At 38.2% G+C, this 20307-nt stretch overlaps 1 protein-coding gene across 4 annotated transcripts in view; it reads left to right on the top strand.

The window, feature by feature from the left end:
- Nucleotides 1-20307, top strand: part of ROBO1 (roundabout guidance receptor 1) — a 1032053-nt gene that overhangs the window by 565799 nt on the left and 445947 nt on the right. The gene's annotated exons all lie outside the window — the stretch shown is intronic.

The following is a 20307-nucleotide window of genomic DNA, read 5'->3' as shown; positions in this document are numbered from 1 at the left end:
ACAATATATGTCTTAACATAAAAGAACAGAACTCTTAAATCATTTTAAATATAGCATCTGTTTTCTTATGAGATTAAATCTAACTTTTGTGTGATATCCATATCGTGTGTGTCTAATAATTACAGAAAGTAATGAAATATGTTGAAATTGTTTCAAAGAAGAAACAGAAAGATTGTAAAAAATATAACTGAAAATATACACAACAGATAACAGAAACCCCATCCTTATCAAAGAAGGCATGCAATCTGGGCAGAATTTCTGCATAGCTCTGAATGCAAAGAGATAAGGCCTGCTAACACATCAGCCTGTGCATCACATCCCCAAGGGTATGGCATGGATTAGGGGCAGTGGTTAAAATAGATGAAGACAAGAGGAGGAGTTTTCAATGTTATTAATCATGTTTATTATGGTAGTGCCTAGGGACCATCCAAGATCAGTGCTCCATTGTGCTAGGCATTGTACAAATATATCAGACAGTCCCACACCAGCCAGAGAAAAGGGGGAACTCTCCCTCTGCTTTTAGCAGAGGAGAGACTTGTACTTCCCCCTTCTCATCACTTTAACTCCTGCTTTCAAGTATGTATAAATTACTAGTTGGTTAATGTGTATGGGCACAACTGAGGAAGAATCCAGTGCTTGATTTTGAAGAAGCATGTTTAAAACAATGATAAACTTTTTTTTTTTTTTCAAAAAAAGGGTTAAAATGGAGAGGTATACTTCCAAACAAGAACACCAGGTCTATTAATATCACCCCTATTCACTGGGCCTATGGCATTATTCCTTGACTTGTCTAGATCAAAAGTTACAGTGGAAATTTTTATTGAAAGAATGACTAACACTGTCATGTTCTCTGTATTCTTTAATACATGTATGGAAAAAAAGGTGGTGTGATTGAGACTGTGCATTATTTAAGAAGGAATGAGCTGTAAAATTCTACCAGATAGAAACCAACTATCCAGAATGCAAGAACTGGTGTAAGGCGAAATTAATGGTTTAACTTCATTCCAAATTTCTAATGAGTGAGGATGTCCAGAAGCTGGTCATACCTGTAGCATCTAGAAGATACTCCATGAACTTGCATTCCCTTTGGGTTGATAAATGCCCCAGCGGCTTCCCAGTATTGAATAACTGATATATGCATCCCGTTTTTAGATAACAACTTGGTTCATAGCAAGGCAATCAGCATGCAGAAGAGATAAAGAAAGTTTTTAAATGTTTGTGAGAAATTAAAAACACATTAATTATTATGTTGAACCTCTTTCCAAGAGAGAAATCTGATATCTATGAAGATTAATACGAAATCAAGTGTAGTGAGCTAGCAACCATTCAGAATATGAAGTGAAAAAGACCAGAAATTGTCTAAGGGATACAGAAGCTAATGGGTTTCCCAAGGTACTACTGTATGCTCATTCAGGACTTTTCTTGTCTTGTTAAATGACTTTTCTTTATATGACTTTTCAAATACATTTAATGCATAGGGAAAGAGGCCTACGTAAGGCAAAAGGAACTTTTACCACTTATCTCAAACTCAGAAAGTCCACTGGACTGAAAGCCACCAGCAGGTTTTGGTGAAACTGATGGATAATTTATCTACCACTATCCATAATGGTGTATTCCCAGTTGGCCAGCTATTTCTTTTGCTCATTTACACTTTGACCGAAGGGCGAGGGACAATATTTTATCAGTGTCAAGGAAATTCATTGTCAGCAGAACTGGTCAAACATTTTGATGGCAGAATTCTGCCATCCGAAGATCAAAATGTTTCATGGGACTATGTCCATTATAATTAAAGTTTTATATGGTAAAAAAGATGAAATTTTCATTTCAGTAGCGTCATTTGACTTTTATATCATATTTAAGATAATATAAAAGATACAAAGAAATTAACTGAAAAGCCACTATCAAAATGAAATATGTCAATGGTCCTGAATCTAATTTTTAGGGACTTTTCATGTAACAATTTTTTAAAAATTGGCTTTTTGTTCCCAATCAAGCAATTTTATGTTTAAATATCACAATTTTCCACAGAACATAAATTTCAGTTCTTGAACAAATCTATTTGTGAGTAATAGGCTTTGAGTCCAAACCCTTCACCCCCCGCCAAGCAGAAAAGAACTATTATTCACATTCAGAAAAGCTTTAATTCCTGACTTTGAAATGGGCTATTACTCAACAGTTCAGAGACTACTTGCAATATGCTGTATGCGACACCATTCTACAGTGACAGCAACCCACTTATATAAATCATGCATGCAGCAAAAAGGAAAGCCACAGAATATCAGTGATAAAGAACTTTTCGCATGCGACTTCTAAATATATGTTACAGTGCATCCAAAAATATTGAGGGGATACTTTCTAGATGAATCTAAGATTTTTGTTCCTTGGTTTAATGATGAATAAAACATTAAGGCCATGGTTTTTAGAATCATCTCAACTTCACATTTAATTTTCTGTCTGCAAATTCATTGTAGAAAAAATAATTGTGGAAGCATTTTATAGCACTTAAATGCCCAACTACCTGATTGTGACTGTCTGATTAGGCTATCAGCTGGATCTGCAGTTATTTTTGCCCCGTTATTTCTGAGCACAGAAATGGAGAGGAGCCACTTCTGAACATCAGCACCCAAATTATTTTTTCCTACTTTTAATTAAGGTTTTGGAAAATAAAGCTGTAGGGCTTGTTAACCCTAAAATGAAGGTTGGGCAAACTCGTTTTGCCTAACTTCTAACCTACTCAAGGCCCCTTTGTATTTTACAAATTTAGCTGTGGCAGGAGATCTGGTTACAACAGTTGTTCCTCAGCACAAATCCAATCTGCACTGTGGACAACATTTGCCATCTTTTTCACTGTAGCTCAGAGTCATTCTGAAGTTTCACACATATCTGCATTCATGTAGTCACTTTTTTTAAATTAGAAATATTTTTTGTTTGTTTTTCATTTTCTTCGTTCTCCTCCATTTTACATCCTAGTTTTTCTACTGGATTTCTTCCTCCCTACTGTTTTTGTCACAGTGTCCAGTAAGCAGAATGTGAACTCAGTTTTATTTGACTTCGAGTTGAACTGTCAAACACAATCTTTGGTCCTTTCTACTGAATAAATTCAACCTGATATCATTAAAGCTCAGCTCCATTTTGCAGAATGAAAAAAAAAGAGTCATTGGAAAAAGTCAGATGTAAAAGGGAACAGAGTGGGCAGAGTGCAGAGGAATCTGGGATTAAGGTGAGGAAGGGGAAAGAAAAAATTAAATGAAAAATAAAACATTGGCAGAAATGGTAAATATACAATCTGGATGCTGGTGGTGATATGTTCCATTCTAATTCTAGAACAGAGCACTGAATTCCATATAGTAAGAAAAACATGGATTTGTTTTAATAATGATAAATGGATTCATCCTGGGAATAAAATATATGTGTTGATATTTCAGTGAAAGAAAGGATTAGGGATTCTAATTAGTTTTTTATACCCAAATTATAGTTTAAGAGGTTTGAAAACCCTCAAAATCCTTGAGGTGGTCTCATCACTACTGGTAATGTAGAATATGGTTTTGTGATCTATAGCTCCTTATCTACTTGACCGTGAACTCAGTATAGCAAAAGACCATATATACTGAAAGAAATTCTCCTTTCCTTTCTTCTTTCATGCATCACACAGAACAGAAGAGTGATAAATATATTGTATGTAACATGCTAACATCAAAATTGTATATTGAAAAAAAAAATTGTGCATGCACCCATTTATTTAGATGTCAAGCTCGGAGAAGGCCCAGTTTTGGTTTATGGAGGTAATGAAAACATTGTGAGAGGAAGTTCATAGTAATGACTCCCTATGATCCTTGTAGTAGCTTCAGTTTTTGGTGAATTTGTACAAATATTGTTAATAATAGAGCTAGCTGGGAATTTGCTCCCAGTGTTTTGACAGAAAATATGGTTTCCACAAAGTCAATGTTTTCCTTGTGAAAATGCCAGTTTCTTAGTAGATGGATGTTGCCTCCAAATTCAATGGTTGTGGAGATGGGCGGGGGGGTGGTCAGACAGGGCCCAGGTCTGTGGGGTCGTTGGCCTCCCTATGGGGTTGGGATGATTCTGTCCTGTGTGAGGCTGCTCCCGATCCTGCATCCCCTTGCATTCAGGTCCTGCTGCAAGTAGAAGCAATATGCGTGACCCCACTCTGGGCTCTTGGCCTGGCAGGTCGCCTTGGATTTGGCATGATGACGACAGTGACAGCAACAGTAAAATCTGGGCCCTGCCAGCATGGGCGAGTTGCTCCCTGTACTATCGATGGTAGGTGCCAAACCTGAGCGTCACTGTGACCCCATGCACCAGCCTGAAACACCATTCATTCAAATTTGGCCCAGCCCTCCCTCTGTCATGACCGAGGTGTAGCTGACCCAAACCTGAGTGGTGCTGTGAGCTGGTACATGGTGTCACAACAGCACTCACTGAAATCTGATCTGGAATCACACCTGCCTGACAGAGGGGTGGCTTGGCTGAATTTGAGTGTGTGACATTGTGTGCCGTGTCAGAGCATTGTTCAGGTTTGACCTGGCCTGATTTGTGTGGGTGCAGTTGCACCCACGGATCACAGCTAAAGCTGCCCTGGTTTCTTACCTCATTCCTCTTACACTTGCATGTCCTCCCTCCTTTGCTTCAACAGCTGCAATTGCTTGCATCCTGGCTCTAGTAATATGGGCCATATTCTGCAGTCCCTGATTTCAGTGGGAGCTGTGCTTGAGTAAAGACTGCAAGATTTGGCCTAGCAAGAGGCTGGGTGGCAGTAGAAATCACTGTAAAGAAGGAAGCAGAGGTGTACCATGTGACCAACAAGAGCCTTGTGGACTACTAGTGGCCTATGGATCACACTTTACATATGTCAGGTTTAGAAAACTATGGCTTCTCAAGAAAAGTAATGATCTTGGAAAACTTTCCACCAGGGCATACACTAATATTCTGTATAAGGAAAGCCAATTACAACAGAACAAGCTCCCATCTTGGCTCTGTGTCCCCACTTGCAGAAACAGATGTGTACGTTATATAGATTAACAAAGGTGACACTAAATATGTTGACTGCACATGGTTACTCCTCAAAAGTAGAACTGTGATTGAGACCTGATGCTCATTTACCACTGAGATTTTACCCATAAAATCTGATTGTAATCTCAGAATATTACACTCAAGCCTTTCATGGATTTTACTTGCTTTAAATTTTATGCATTGGCCCAGTAATCTGCTATGCTATTAGCAAAGCCATTCTATTTGATTGTGCAGAAAACAAAAGCTCTCCCTGGTGAGAGCAGCTTTTATTTTTTAATACCTCTTTACTTCCCATGCTTTCTAGCTTATCAGGATAGTGTATGATATACTATGCCGACTTTTCTCTTAGGTTTGGGATTTTTGGGGGGGAAAAAACAACACTGATTTTTAGGGCACGACCCTTCTTTCATTGAAATGAATAGGACTTTTTCCACTGATTTCAATAGGAACAGCATGGTAACCTTAACCAAAAACACTAGTATTTTTAACGGATGCTAGTTTTACGTATGAAGTATAGTTTCATTTTAGAGAAGCCACAATTGTTCCTAAGCATCACTGAGTGAGGTGAACCATGTCAACACATCCACTGCTGTTTTTATTCATTCTTTTTCTAAATCATATATTAAAATATTCCTTCCCTCCCCACACTGAAAATTAGCAATTTGAGAGAAACCATTTCTATTGCTCTAAAATAGGGGGAGATGAAAAATGAGCTCTACCATATGAATATTACTTTGATTTAACTTATGAATTCATAAGCTACTGACAGAGGAGTTCTTTCTTTGATAGTTTGGCAGTAGATTGGCAAGTATACACACTTCTATGCATAAAGTTTATCAACACAGCTTGAGAGCATAAATCAAACATAACGATATAGAAATATAAACAACTGTTAATGTACTACATTCCAAGAAAAGGTTTCTCTTTAGACCTTAGTCTTTAGAATGTTTTAGCTCAAAGAATATAGAATCTTAGCAGAACCAAACATTACCTGATGTCACTTCATACTTCAAATAGTCCAACTGGACACCCTGTTTGGGTTACTCTTAGCAATGATGGAGATTTTACCCTGAAATGACCTCTTTGGCTTTGCAGTGAATTGTTTTAATAAACAGAGGCTAGTTTGACCCAAAGAAAAAAGGAGAGAGAAAATATTCATTTAGATCTGCAAATCATTTCTGTAAATGAGAACAGTAAATTGTAAATGCCCGAGGCTTCAAATCTTTCAGGAGTTGAAGTTCTGCATGAAATTGGGTTGTTAGTGTCTTACCGTTATTTTAATGTGATTTATTCTTTGTAGCATTAAGGTGCATACCAGAAAAACTTTAATGATGTTTTTCATGGAAACATTTGATATGTTGCATTTGTTTCACTTCATCAGCAGCCTTTCTGAGCAGTGTGTAATTGTATTCAATATTTTGTGGTAGATATTTCATTAAAGGATTTGTTTTCCAATCTTACTTGTAATCAACTGAAGATATTACTATGTTGAAAGATATGAATATGCTCATAACTTTTCAAAGCAAGAACATAAGCTTAGTCTATTTTTGTAGTAGTTCAAATACAGTAAATTAAAGATGTGCTGAAGTATAAACTACTTCCCATCTCAGGGACTATTCTATCCAAAATGCAAGTGTTTTTGTATCTGACCTCACATTTATCTATAGAACAAATATATGCCTTTTACAAGATATAAGTTGATTGTACAGATACAGCTTCAAAGAAATTATATATATATATAAAACGTTTGAAAGTATTGATTATTGCTCTTTGAGTCATTAGTGTAATGAGACAGATGTGATATACCACTACAAGAAAATAAAATAATAATTTTTCTACAAACATTAGCTTAAAAAGTTGATATCTGATTTCAAATCTGGGATCCAAGTAAAACATTGTACTAAACTTGTCTATAGGGGTTTTGTGTATGTGTATCTATAGCTATGTTGATAGCTAGCTATATTTGCCTGGTTGTTACATAGGTAGATATACCTAGTGTAAAACCTACTCCATAGTACTTCCAAGATGTGATAGCCTGATCATTATTGTTATGAAAGTCTGCCTTCAGGACTTCATGAAGTTAAACTGATGCTCTTTTATCTCCACATGATATTTATACCACTGATGTTTTGAGACTGTGAACGTTTTGAAAAATGAGTGAACATAACTTAAAGGGCTTTTTTCATTTTTAATTCTAGCATTATTAATACAAGCCACAGACTGAAATTAATTTGTAATTGTTATTGTTTACCTATCTCTTAATACAGCTTCAAACAGTTGTGCCCTTTTAAGTAAACCTTTTGATCTGCTGCTCTTTTATTACATCTTAAACTGTGAGAATCAATGAAGATTGCTATAGTATGTCTTAAGAAAAAGAAAAATATCAAGCTTGTCTTCTTAATGAAAAATGATGTCCATCTTTACCTCTTGAACAGTTTAAGTTCACTGTGGACCAATTAAGTTAATTAAGAACTTGACTATCACCCTCTGCAGTAGAGGGACATAGCAAGAATGGAAACATATAACAAAGAACGTCATATGTATGTCTGCACCTAAAGCTAAATCCTACTGTCAGAGATCCACAGTTGTCTGTACATTGGCATTGGAAATCAATCTAAATCCTCTGCTGTCTGTAATGTAGGTCTCCTGGTGCAGATCTGCCTGTTTCCAGTTTTCAACTTTTCAAGTAAAGTGGTCAGTGTCAAATAATAGCTACCCTCATATTCAGGGGGTGATTGAAGAGTGTGATGGTAGTTGAAGTTGCCTTGTTGCAGAAACATAATAGCCTCCTTAGTAATTCTGTTATTTTGATTGTATCTGTAATATATAAAGGGATTAACATTATCTGTGGTACATTTTAGGTCTTAGAGGGGAAGACTAGGGATAAGACACATTTCAAAGATTGTTCAGCAGTAGATTATCTCCGACCATGTCTTCCAGAAATGCTATACAGGAGAACAGACAAAAATGAAAGATGATATAATTCCATCAAGTTCTCCATGGTTTTAAAAAAAGTGTAAAGTTCCCAGTTAAAGGGAAGCAAAATTAAAAGGAAATTAACGCATACCTTTTAAAATTCTCCCTCCCTTTCAGGTCTAGTCTAAATGGCACTGATCATCAGCTGTAGCAGATCAGTAGAAAGTTTGAAAAGAAAGCAGATGGACTTCAGTATACTGGCAAGTTCCATACATGTCTGAAAAGTGACAGGCCTGTCTTAAACACACCTGTTCTCTGGCTGTGAATTGTCACCTCAGACTACTGCTAGTTTAGGATATGGCGATCCTAGGAATTAAAACCCTCCAGGGATTACCCTAAATCTATACAATGGTTTTAAGGGCTTATGTTTGCCTTGTAACATGTATGTCTCCAGGCATGTTTGGATCTACATATATCCATCATTTAGATCTGTATCCATTTTGTCACCTAAAGGGTAGAATAGATTTGCCAACTGAAATGCTCTTAATTTCACCGTGTCAGAACAGTAAAAATATGTATCATTTAGATAACAGTTTGCATCATCACAACATTTTATCCCATTGAAATACATATTTCTGATCCGCTGAGCCAAACTGACACCCTCCTCCCCCCCTTTTTTTTTTGCCATATAAAGCACCTCTTCTCTCCAGCATGGAAGTGGTAAGAAGCCATCATAAAATTACTTGAACAAAGCAAGTCTCCAGAGGAATACATGTCCATATTGTAACTGAGAAAACCCTCTATGTCTACTGTTAATCTGAGATCTGACCTCAGATTTGATGGGAATATTTAGATATTAGAATGAAAGTCTCTTTCAAGGGACTCTTATTAAACGTTTAAGGGTGGGATTTTTCACAAAACACCTAATGGAGCTTAACTCCCTTTGACTCTCAGTGGGAGTTGAGCATCCAGTTCTGTTAAGCACTTTTTAAAACCTTAGCTCAAGCCTCCAAGAAATAAATCTGAAGACACCAAAAATTTATCTGAAGACACCAAAAATTTATAACTTAGTGTGACTGATTTATATTCAAACACTAGCTGTACAACATAAAATGTTCATTGGATGAAAAGACAATAGGACATTTTCTTTGACACAGTGAAGACATGCAGAAATTTTAACTAAAACATACTGCAAATTAGAAAGTTACTTTAGAGAAATGCTATTGAACCAAACTTACTTGAGTGTGTTGGTATCCATCTGTTCTCTTTGATCTTTTACTTAGATTGTGAGCTCTTTGGTACAAAGACTGACTTTTTTGTTCTGTGTTTTTACAGCACCTAGCACAGTGGGGTCGTGGTCCATTAGTAGGGCTCCTAAATGCCACAGTAATGCAGATAATACATTATATATCATATTATATAATTATTGTTTATTATTTGTATTATCTTAGCATCAAGAAGCCCTAGTCATTAAGAATGGCTGCTGTGTTGCAGGAGAGTTAACACTTTCAAAGAATTAAATACTCATTAGGATTGTCATGGATTTAACAACAAAACTAAGGCAACTTTAAATTTTCTTTTTCCACAATGAAAACGTATATAGTATCACATGCTAGGGAAAAAACAAAACAATTGATTTTGGTTTCAAATATATCATCTTTTAAAGTATTCACATCATAAATAATGATTTAATCTGGTTTCTTCGATATGCAATCTTGTCTAATTACATAGTGTATCACTCTTATTTTTATGAAAGTTTCAAATCACTGACCAGAAGGATCATATACAGTTAGTCATGGTGCATTTATACAATAGTTTTACTATAACAATGGCTTCAGGTGAACATAGTCGTGTGTGTTTGTAAGTGAATTCTGTACACAAGTACGGTGGGGAAAATGCAAGCAAATTATTGAACCCCTTGTTTTCAATGACCATTGCAATTCCTGTTGAAATACTGGAGTCTAATATGATCGTCCTAGTAAAGTTTTCATAAAGTTTTGATTTGTTCATGCAGAGGGTGTTAGCTTGAAGTAAACGGATGGTATCAGTTAATACCGAAAATACTCCAGCTATTTAGCCCTGGAAATAAGTTTGAAATACTTTGGTTAATGAATTTTGAAGGTGTTGGAGGGTTTATGGAGAATAGATGCCATTTATAGCACATCAGTTTTTTAGAAACAAGTCTGCTGATTTCGTTCCAGATTTACAGCATAATGTCAGTATTTAGTATATTGCTGAAAGTTAGTGGTGCTTTTACTCTCAGATCTCACTATTTAACACATTTCCCCACCCTCTAAGAGCTAAGAAGATTTTACCAGCTTACTACCAGCAGAGGGCATTACAGGATACAGTAGTTCACTAGATATCAGTGCTACCTTGTGAAAAGGAGCCCATTTAAGAACAACAGCTCAAGCCCCTCAAAGATCTGATGATTATTTTCAAACATAATTTTGCAATAAAGTAATGTAGGGTCTGAAATGAATTAAAATAATAGGATCCCAATGTAACTGGAGATTTTTCTATTATAATTAGTCTCTATGTCTCAGGATTTTTTTTAAAAAGTCCTCTGCATTTTTAAGACCTAAAATCAGTGTTACAATAGTAATTAATTAAAATTCTATAGACTTAAGCCTACTTTCTATTATGCAGATGCATTCTACCCTTTGTAGTCAAACTGGATACTACACATGTAGGCAATTCTTATTTGCAGTAACATGTAAGGACAAGATTTAGCACATATATTTTTTAAAAAGTTTAGAAGAAAATTTAAAATTTTACAGTTTTAAAAAGTAGTACACATTTTAGCTAATATATTGAACTGTACAGCATTTGGAGTCCAAACCTCCCTAAACCCATGCTCATTTGAGTAGTCTCATTTACTTAACTGGAAGAAGCCCTGGAATAGTACCAAGAGATACTTTCATTGCCAACTCTTGCAATGTTATTGTGAGTTTAAATCCCCCAGTTCCTGGAATCTTGTTATTATGTGAGAATCATAACTACCGGTAATTTTTTTTGTTTGTTTAAAAAGGAAGATTCTAGCTTCTTAGCTGAGAAGAAAACCTTGAAAAATATGAACTCTAAAAGCTTAAAAGACAGAAAGCAAATAAAAAGAATCCAAAAAAACCAAATTCTGAACATCTCAGGACTTTTGGCCAATCTCTTCCCCCCCCCCCCTTTTTTTTTTAAAAAAAAGCCCGACTCATGATTTTTCTATCCTGATACATCTGTTTCTCCTCTCCACCTGGGAATTACAACCTGAATGGTTATAAATGGGGAGGGAGAGACCACGGGAGGAATCCTGCCTTATTGAAATCAGAGTGTATTTTCCCCATTGACTTCGGTGTGGCAACAATTTCACCCCATATTCCTAGCCAAGCTGCTGTTATGCCGCTGCCTACTTCCAGCTTTAATGCTTAGGGAGCGGATCTGCTCTTGTTTCAGTACTTGAAGGCAGCCATCATGTCTATGCAGCTCTGCATGTGGTCTTGGGCTAACGGTAGGACATTTACCTGCTCCCAGTTCTGCTCCATTTTGCTATGCTGGCTATATAAGCTAGACAGGCAGGATACTCCTGAGTCCTCACTGATGTTGAGGTTGGGAAGTCGGAGAGTTGTATGATCCTCTCCTAAACTGCTGTCTCACTTAGGAAACCCCAGAGGAAGCCTCCCCCACTGTGTTGGAACAAAAGTGGTGCTGTGGGCCACGGGAGGCAGGCAGTATTTCATAACCCTTTCACACCCACAGTGTTTTCCAGCATCATCAAAGGGAGGCAGCTGGTAGCTTTTAATTTAAGTAAAGAAGTCTCTGGAGGGAGAGCTGAGAGACCTGTCCCTTCAGCAGTTGTACACAGACAAGGCTCTCATTTAGAGCACATCGGAGATTTGCTTTGTTTTTAAAGCTGCGCTTGGCTGGGGCCTCTCAGGAGATCTGCCCATACCCTGAAGGCCTGTCTGACCTTGGGTGGAGGAGCAGGTGCAGAAAGGACACAGACTGATGCTCTCTGCTGCTTCCTGGCATGAACTACAAGCAACAGCTTTAAAAGAAAAAAAAAAAAAAAAAAAAAAGAACACACACCCCTCAAGTGAGCTGTTGTAAATCCCTTGCTAAACTCATGACCAGGGCAGGATTCCTTCTGTGCCCCCTAGCAGCAGCACTGATTTGCTCCACTGATTCCATATGTTAGCAATGTTTTATACTGACCCTTATAACGTACATCAGACTGGTGTCCTATAAGTGGTGAGGAGATCTGTGAGATTAACTGAGGACTCCTGTTCTTTTTGAGTTAACATACACATTTGAACATACCTTCTATTCTCTCTCTACTATTCTACCTCCCCCATTGCAATTACAACATCGAGAGCATGGAATTGCTAATATATTTTAGCAACATGCTTAAGACTACATAGAAAACTTGAGAATCCATACAAATTTGCAAAATATTGAAATAATAGTATGGAACAAGCCCGAGGGTTACCACCCAATACAAAATGCAGAGTGGCCTGCTTCCCCATTGGAAAGCAAAGGATCACTGCACTTGGTGGAGAATGTGGGCATCACCCCCTCCCCTGAGATAGGGGGACGAGCCAAGGACAGTGCTAAACAGAACCCCATCACCCTCCCCCAGTTTGGGAACTGATCAAATGGCTCACTGAGAGCCAACAGCAACAGCAGGCAGCACAGCTCCAGCAGCAGCAATAACAACTGCAACAACTAGGGAATCAGCAACAGATTCGAGAACTGGGTGCCCAAAACTGTGAGCAGCAACAACAGTGCTTGCAATAGCTTGTGATGCTTGTGCCAATCCCAGGTAGCTCCAACACTAGGGATGCAGCAGCTCCCGCTGACCCCACAGTGCCAGTGCGCTTGGCGAAAATGGACCCGGAGGATAATCCAGAAGCCTTCCTCATCATTTTTGAGAGGGTCACCTCAACAGACAAGTGGCCCCTGGAGCAATGGGCCACCCTATTGGCCCCGTATTTGACAGCCCAGGCCACCTATTGGGGGCTCCCAGCAGAGAAAGCCCAAGACTATGGTCGGTTGAAGGCCGCAATCCTTGATGCACTCGAGATCACACCAGATACTTTCCGGCAGCGTCTCTGGGAGAAGAGCTACCCACCTGGGACCCGACCAAGGGCAGTAGCCCAGCAACTGAAGGATGTGTGCTGGAGATGGCTACAGCCCGAACGGCATACAGAGGTTGAGTCGCTGAACAAATTGTTCTGGAGCAGTTCATACATATCTTCCTAACACGGGGAAGAACCTGGATCCTTCACCACCAGCCGGCAACCCTGAGTGTGGCTGTGACCCTCATGGAGGGCTTTTTGGCCACAGAGACTACTGTTGGACTGGGGCTTGGCCCTTCACCCCAATGGCAGTCAACCCTGGGAAGAAAAGACCAAGAAGAACGAAACCCTACCCAGCCCAAGGTGCCCTGATGGATGGGATATTGTTAAACCCTGATGTCCACCCCCTCTGCAGTCCAGGGAATGCCTGAGGAGGTAGCCATGGTGGGGAAGCCCCAGAACACAGAGGAGCCAACGCCATCGCCCAACTCTACAGACTGGCTCCGACATCCCAAAATCGGTCCTTGTTTTACCTGAGGCCGATTTGGGCACCTTTGATGTGAGTGTCCCATGATGGACTTCAGTTTTGGCCAAATCTGCTGTGGGGACTCTTGGGCCCTGCAGTCTCAAGTAGCCCTTGAGGGAGAGCCCTGAGAACCCCGACTAGAAGGACCACAGAACCAGAGTGTTGTGGATGGATTCCCGCTGCCCCAGTGGCAGACCACTCTGCCACTGTTAGGGCCCTAGGCTGGGATGTGGTGGAGTCAGGCGGGCCCACATCCCCCTACCCCTGCCACCCCACCTTTGGGGTGGCAGACTCCCCACCATAAACCTGTAGGCCTGTGTGAATCTACTGTCTGTCAAGCTAGGATGCTAAACTCTGTTGATGCCCCCTCCCTTCCAGAGCCCCTATACTGTGAGGGTGGACTACTCAGCTCTACCTGAACCGAGTTTTTATTGGCTGCCTTAGCCAGAAAGCTTAGGCTAAAGCCTGGTCCCTGCTCTGCCCCGCCCAAAGTACCAAAGCTCCAGACTGTGTGTTTGCTGGCTGCCTTAGCCCACAAGCTGAAGCTAAAGCCTGCTCAAGGGGCTAGAGCCTCAGACTGTTAAGTGCTGCCAGTCCCAGCTGAGGGGCTGCGAGCTAAAGACTACTCAGTTCTTTGCCCCTCCCGAGGGTAGGGACAAGAGCACCCAGCTATTATTTCTTGTTTGTCTCTGTTAGACAGGCCCAGACCTAGAGACTACTTACAACTTGGCCCCGCTAGTGTGACCCAAGCCCGAGGATTACCGCCCAATACAAGAGGCGGAGTGGCCTCCCTCCCCATTGGAGAGTGAGGGATCACTACATACCCTAACACAACCAATGGCAGAATATAGCCCTAAGACTATGCTAAGCATTTTTTGAAAGGAAGTTAAATATATGTTAGAAGATAGGCTTTCAACACACAATTGTAAATTGTACTGAGCAAGTAGGCTGGTTATTTTAAACTCATAACACGCAATTGTAAATTGTACTGGGTGAGCAGGCTGGTTATTTTCAGTTGCTTGGCTTTCTGCTTTACATTTGACAGAGTTAATTCACTGCAGGCATTCAGCTCTTAAATGGAGTCTGCTATAAGCATGTACAATAATTCAGTCAAAAAAATAAGATGGATAGCTCATGTAATTCTTTTTTCCAGATTGCTAAAGTTAAGATTAACTATCCGAGGATTATACATACAATAATCGCCCTCCACCAAATTAATAAATCTATTATTACAGAACTCTTGTTTCCAGGCCTGTTGATAATCATAGAACATTCCCCTAGAAGATAACTGTACAGTATATCATTTTACTGGATTTTTAATGAGACAGAGGCTTTTCTTAAATAAAAATTGTGTGCAATTCATTTAAAAATGGATGTCCTTAGGAATATTAAATTCATGCTATCTGAGCTGTGAATATTAACGTATTTTCTCTTACAAATGTGAGGTGAATCATTTTGATAGCCTTTCTTCAGTGCCAATACATTATGTGACATGAATGGGGTCTCAAAACCAGATATTATGGAACAATAATGGTCTGTTGTAGCTTTCACAATGTCTGGGGGAAGGGGGGAAACCAAATCAAACAGACAAACAAACAAACCAAAAACCCAGCAAGACTACTTTTCATTTTATTGTGTTTGCCCTTTTAATGCCATTCAGATTTCAGCGATCCACTAGGTGACAGCCTAATACTCCTTTCTATACGATACATGGAAACAAGGAGATAGTTCATTTTGAATGGTTCACTTGGTACACACAATAACCAGACACTGAGATTTCAGAGACAGGTCACTCTTTGTTTAAACAATATCTGAGATAACACTGATTTTGCAACAATTATTATGTTGTTTTGTATATTACATATTAAACAGATCATTTTGTCATTACAGAAGCCAATACGTGGAACAGAAGTTTTAAAAATAATTATAGGAAATATTGTTCACAAGGCATTTTGAGCTACAGTCTGCGGATGCTGAGTAGACTGAATAGACAATATGCCTTTAGCATTTTGTATGGGAGAAACAGAAGTATATATTTTCAGTGAGTTTTTTCCACCAGGATACGCTATAACATATCTGAAATATACCTAGCATTATAACAATGAAAGTCACACTCATTGTTAGTGTAAACAAATAAATAACAGTTACATCCCAGTGTAAAACCGTTAGTGACAGCAGAATCGGCTCCAAACCTTCCATTCAAAAACAAACAGAAACAAGTAGGGCCCACACCTGCAAGAGTTCTATACATACTTAGCCTTCTGCCCATCCAAGTCAAAGGAAAGACTCCCATTGGTTTAAAGGGGATTGACTGAGACCCAGAGCAACCCAATAACCTTTCCAGCCTCTCCCCCAACCCCAGGATTATCCTAGCTTTCTGGGACTGTCCCAGCTCATTATACTGAAATATATGCATTTTCAACTCTTCAATATCTATTCAACTTCCCAATCCAATTCCATCTTTCAGCTACCAGAAACCCTCTCTCATACCTCATCCCAAACCACTCCCCATGGTTTTAATATTGAGATATACCATTTTTCTATTTAAATAATTTGGTTTGCCTCTATTCATGTAAAATTCCCATTGACTTCAATTGGGGTTCTGCATACAGATCAGGCAGCGTTGGGCCCATAATACATTGGATGACCAGCAAAAGATGGGGTTATCTTAAACTGCAATCCTCCCCCCCCAACTTATTTATTCATTTTAATTTCAGTTTGATTTTATCCTTGCATTTTGGCATTGCATTTGATATTTAAATAAAAGCTATTAACAGTTTTTTGCTCCTAAAGGTATGAAATTATCTCACAATAATATCTTATTAAACAGGATATAAAAATAATCCTACTATGTTTTATGCAAAACAAAAAGTCTGGAAACTTATCTATCTGATAGAAGAACAGAGCGTAGGACAGGGGTTCTCAAACTGGGTGTCGGGACCCCTTCAGGGGGTTGCGAAGTTATTACATGGGGCGGGGGGGGGCACAAGCTGTCAGCCTCCATCCCAAACCCCGCTTTGTATCCAGAATTTATAATGGTGTTAAATATATTTTAAAAAGTGTTTTTAATTTATAAGTGGGGTGGGGGGGGGTCGCACTCAGAGGCTTGCTATATGAAAGGGGTCACCAGTACAAAAGTTTGAGAACTACTGGCATAGGAGGAGATTTGAGAGTGGTTTTTTTCTCCTAATGCTGCCCTAGAATAGTAAACAAAATTAATAAGTGCCCAGTAATACTGCATATTAATACTGTAAATGACTACTGTAATTTAAGACCTATTTTTTAAAAAAAAGTTCACAATCATTTACATGTTGCTTAATAATAACAACTAAGAGCTTCTTCATAACAGTCTAGGTATCAGGATGCGCATTGTTGCGGGTCTTGTAAATGGGTGTGTGCCCAATAGCAATAGGTGATTTTGTGTGAGATATGAACCTATATTTTGATTATGTAAGAGCAAGCTCAAATCTAAATACAGTACCTCCTCTTGACCAAAATTTTATTTTGCTTTAAAACTGCGAAAACAGTTGCAAAGTGTACTTATTTTTGTTTTAACTAATCTATATTGGATATTTGCCATATTTTAGTGTTAATATTAATAAAATCTTAAGCCTGATCCAATTACCATTGATATCAATGGGAACTGAATTGGGCTTTGAAGAGCAATGTTGCTTACTGATCTGTACTTACTGCAAGCCTGAGAATGCTTTTCAGACTATAAACCTTATATATAAAGGGGTAACAATTTCACTCTGACCTAAACTGCAACTACTTGTTTGGAGGGATGGCAGTTATTCTTTGGTGACAGTTATTACAGAATCAGCTGCACTACGTAACAGTTTTGGGATCCAGAAGGGAAGAATATCATATTCAGTTAAAACAGAAAGGAGTTTAGATAGGGAGAATGCTATTGCCTCCATACTGGAATAAATCCAAGACGCTGAGCGCATACCCTTATTCTTTGAAAAGGTGACATGGGATCACAAGACGTCAGGATCTTGGTATTTTGTTTGTTTTTTTTCACATTAAACACCTAAATGTTTCCTCTAACACATGCCTAAGCATTGGTTCAGGAGTCTCACTGAGGGAAGAGTGCCATCTACTGAATCACCAATACCATTTCTACAGCACCTTCACTTTTCCAATCAAGAGCCCTGCTTCTGCAAACACTTAATCACGTGTGTAACTTTATATACATGTGAATAGTCTCATTCGTTTCAAAGTTATGCACATGGGTAAGTCTTTGCAAGATTAGGGCACAAGCAAGGACATGCTCAGTTTGTGAGATGGGACAAAATCTCAGCTGAAGTTAGTATGACTGCAAACCAAAAAATGGCAACAACAAAGAGGTATGGGAAGGAAGGGGGGGGGGGAAGTACCATAAATAATTTAATGTAATATAAAAGCAATTTTAAAAAATAAGTCACTATTTGACCCTTCAATGTAAAGTGATCTATCCAATTCTATCCTACATATGTTTTCATGTGCATTCAAAGCCCATGAAATAACATTATGTCCAGGGAATCTCTAAAAGACTGCATGAGCACTCTTAAAAGATTGTGTATAATTAACTCACTTGTCTATAGGAGAGGCCAAATCTAAAGCTTAGACCTGAGTACTCTGAAACGAAGCATGAAACTCTTATCTAAAAAGAAGACTAAAAAGAGAGTTGAAACCATTTTTCAGTTTGAGTGGGAAATAATAAACTCTGTGCTTTCATATTGTTAAGCATATATGTTATTGTATATCCTATGTAAGGCACCAGAATTTCCCCAGGGCTTTAAAAAGTTACCTAAAATTTCCACTGATACATAAAGAAAGGCACATAGGCAGGATAATTTTTTGAGTCAACACAGTATCCTCTTAATCCATAGCTATTAATTAGAGTTGAATATATAGTTGTGACACTTCTGCCATGCTTTCAGATGTCACCGGATGCCTGTACTTTATATTACATTATTAATGCTCACTTATTTGTGCATGCCATGTTACAGAATGAACAGAGCAGGTAGGTTTAAATGCTACTGCATACTGAAAAGGTATTACCAAAGTTCTGAAGAGACTACTGTCAGATTTCTATTCCTAGAAACATTACCCATAAGTTTCTTTTCTTAAATGTCAAGGAGACTAGAGATTCTCAATGTTAAACATTTCTGTAAGAACATCTACAGAATTAAAGATGATGCAAATTACTTACAAAGATATTCAGATGAACCTCTGTAGGCTTACAATTTGAAGAAATTCACTCAGCTGTTATGTATTATTACTGTTTAAATAAATTAAAAACAATTTGAGCGGTATATATCCAGTCCGAGTAATTATTCTGGAATAATACTGTGTATCTGTTTACTCAGCTAAATGATATGCTATAAGTTTTATTTGTGTATTTGAAACAGTATGATCTGGACAATTCTTGAAAGATTCCACTGTATCTTCTGTTCTATAAGAAATATCCGTAGTTCCCAAAGGATTTCTATAAAGGTGAATAAATATTATATATATTTACAGATGGGGAAACTGAAGTATACGGGGGTTAAGTTACTTTGTCCAGGGCACAAAATGAGTGCATGGTAATAGAAACCAAGTCTCTTGAATCTTAATCCATTGCCCTATTTGGTAAATGTTTTAATTTAAAATCTAAATAAGAAAATAAACCTCCAGAATACATAATAGATCAATGTGTTACAAAAAAGTTTTGCTGGCACACTTTGAGGATGACCTAAATATAACAATGCATCAATCTGGGGGACTAGTCTTCCAGGGATGTATGGGGGATGGATTTAAATGTATAACTCACAAAGTGAAATACTCAGGTAAATCTCTTACTCACTGTGAGGACAAAACACTTCTCTTCTCTGGACATCATACATACTATCTATGGGTTACAAATTCAGTTCATTCGTGTATTTTGAGACAGCCTGTAAGCATCACCTCACAGCAGTGCATTAAAAAAGTGATCGGTTTCTGCCAAAAAAAAAAAATGCACAGAATATAACCAACTTTATTTAAAATAAGGTTATGTCAAAATAACATTTTACAAATCCATGTAAACCACCTTGTTTTCAAGTGAAATTCACATTTTTTTATGTACTAAAGATTGGTCTGGTCATGGACTTGTGGTTTTGCTATTCCTAATTCATGTAATAAACAAAATACACATTTTAAACACAGGAAATCTCACTCTCATACACATGCAAGCTATATTATTTAACAAACCTTAAAACGGAACAAAAAAAAGTATCTTCGTAATTATGTTCTGAGATAAGTAGTCAAAGCCTGCAGAATAAACAAGGTCGTCTTCATTTAATTTATTTAAATGTCAGACTGCTTACTGAGGTATAAGAATTTTCTGTGACCTTTCCACAGTTTTGGCCATTCCACTGTGTGTTTTAATTCTAGAGAGGAGGGATGATAATATGAGTGTGCTTTCATTAAGTGAAAGATGGCATGAGGTCACTGACTGCACAGGTTGAGAAATTGTTGTTGAATGCATACTGTTCTCAGAACACTGACTATGTGTTAACACAGGAACTCCAGGGGTGCCTGCCAGTGACTTCATAGTTGGGATTGCTTTCTAAAATGGGTTTAAATTTAGGCATAGATTGCTGTTTTCTTCTTAGAGTAGGCAGACTATTGGTATGAAATTTAACACACGATTAATTTTTATAACCTTTTACTTTTCTATGTAGTTTTTATTTGTTTTTGTTTTTTTTTTTCCTGGGAGCATGCAAACCTGATTGGTTGATGGGGCAGGGACACAAATTCTTG

The sequence above is a fragment of the Natator depressus genome, chromosome 1 (genome assembly GCF_965152275.1).
Source record: "Natator depressus isolate rNatDep1 chromosome 1, rNatDep2.hap1, whole genome shotgun sequence".
NCBI lineage: Eukaryota > Metazoa > Chordata > Testudines > Cheloniidae > Natator > Natator depressus.
The sequence above is the reverse complement of the archived record's forward strand: the minus strand, read 5'-3'. Positions and strand labels throughout refer to the sequence as shown.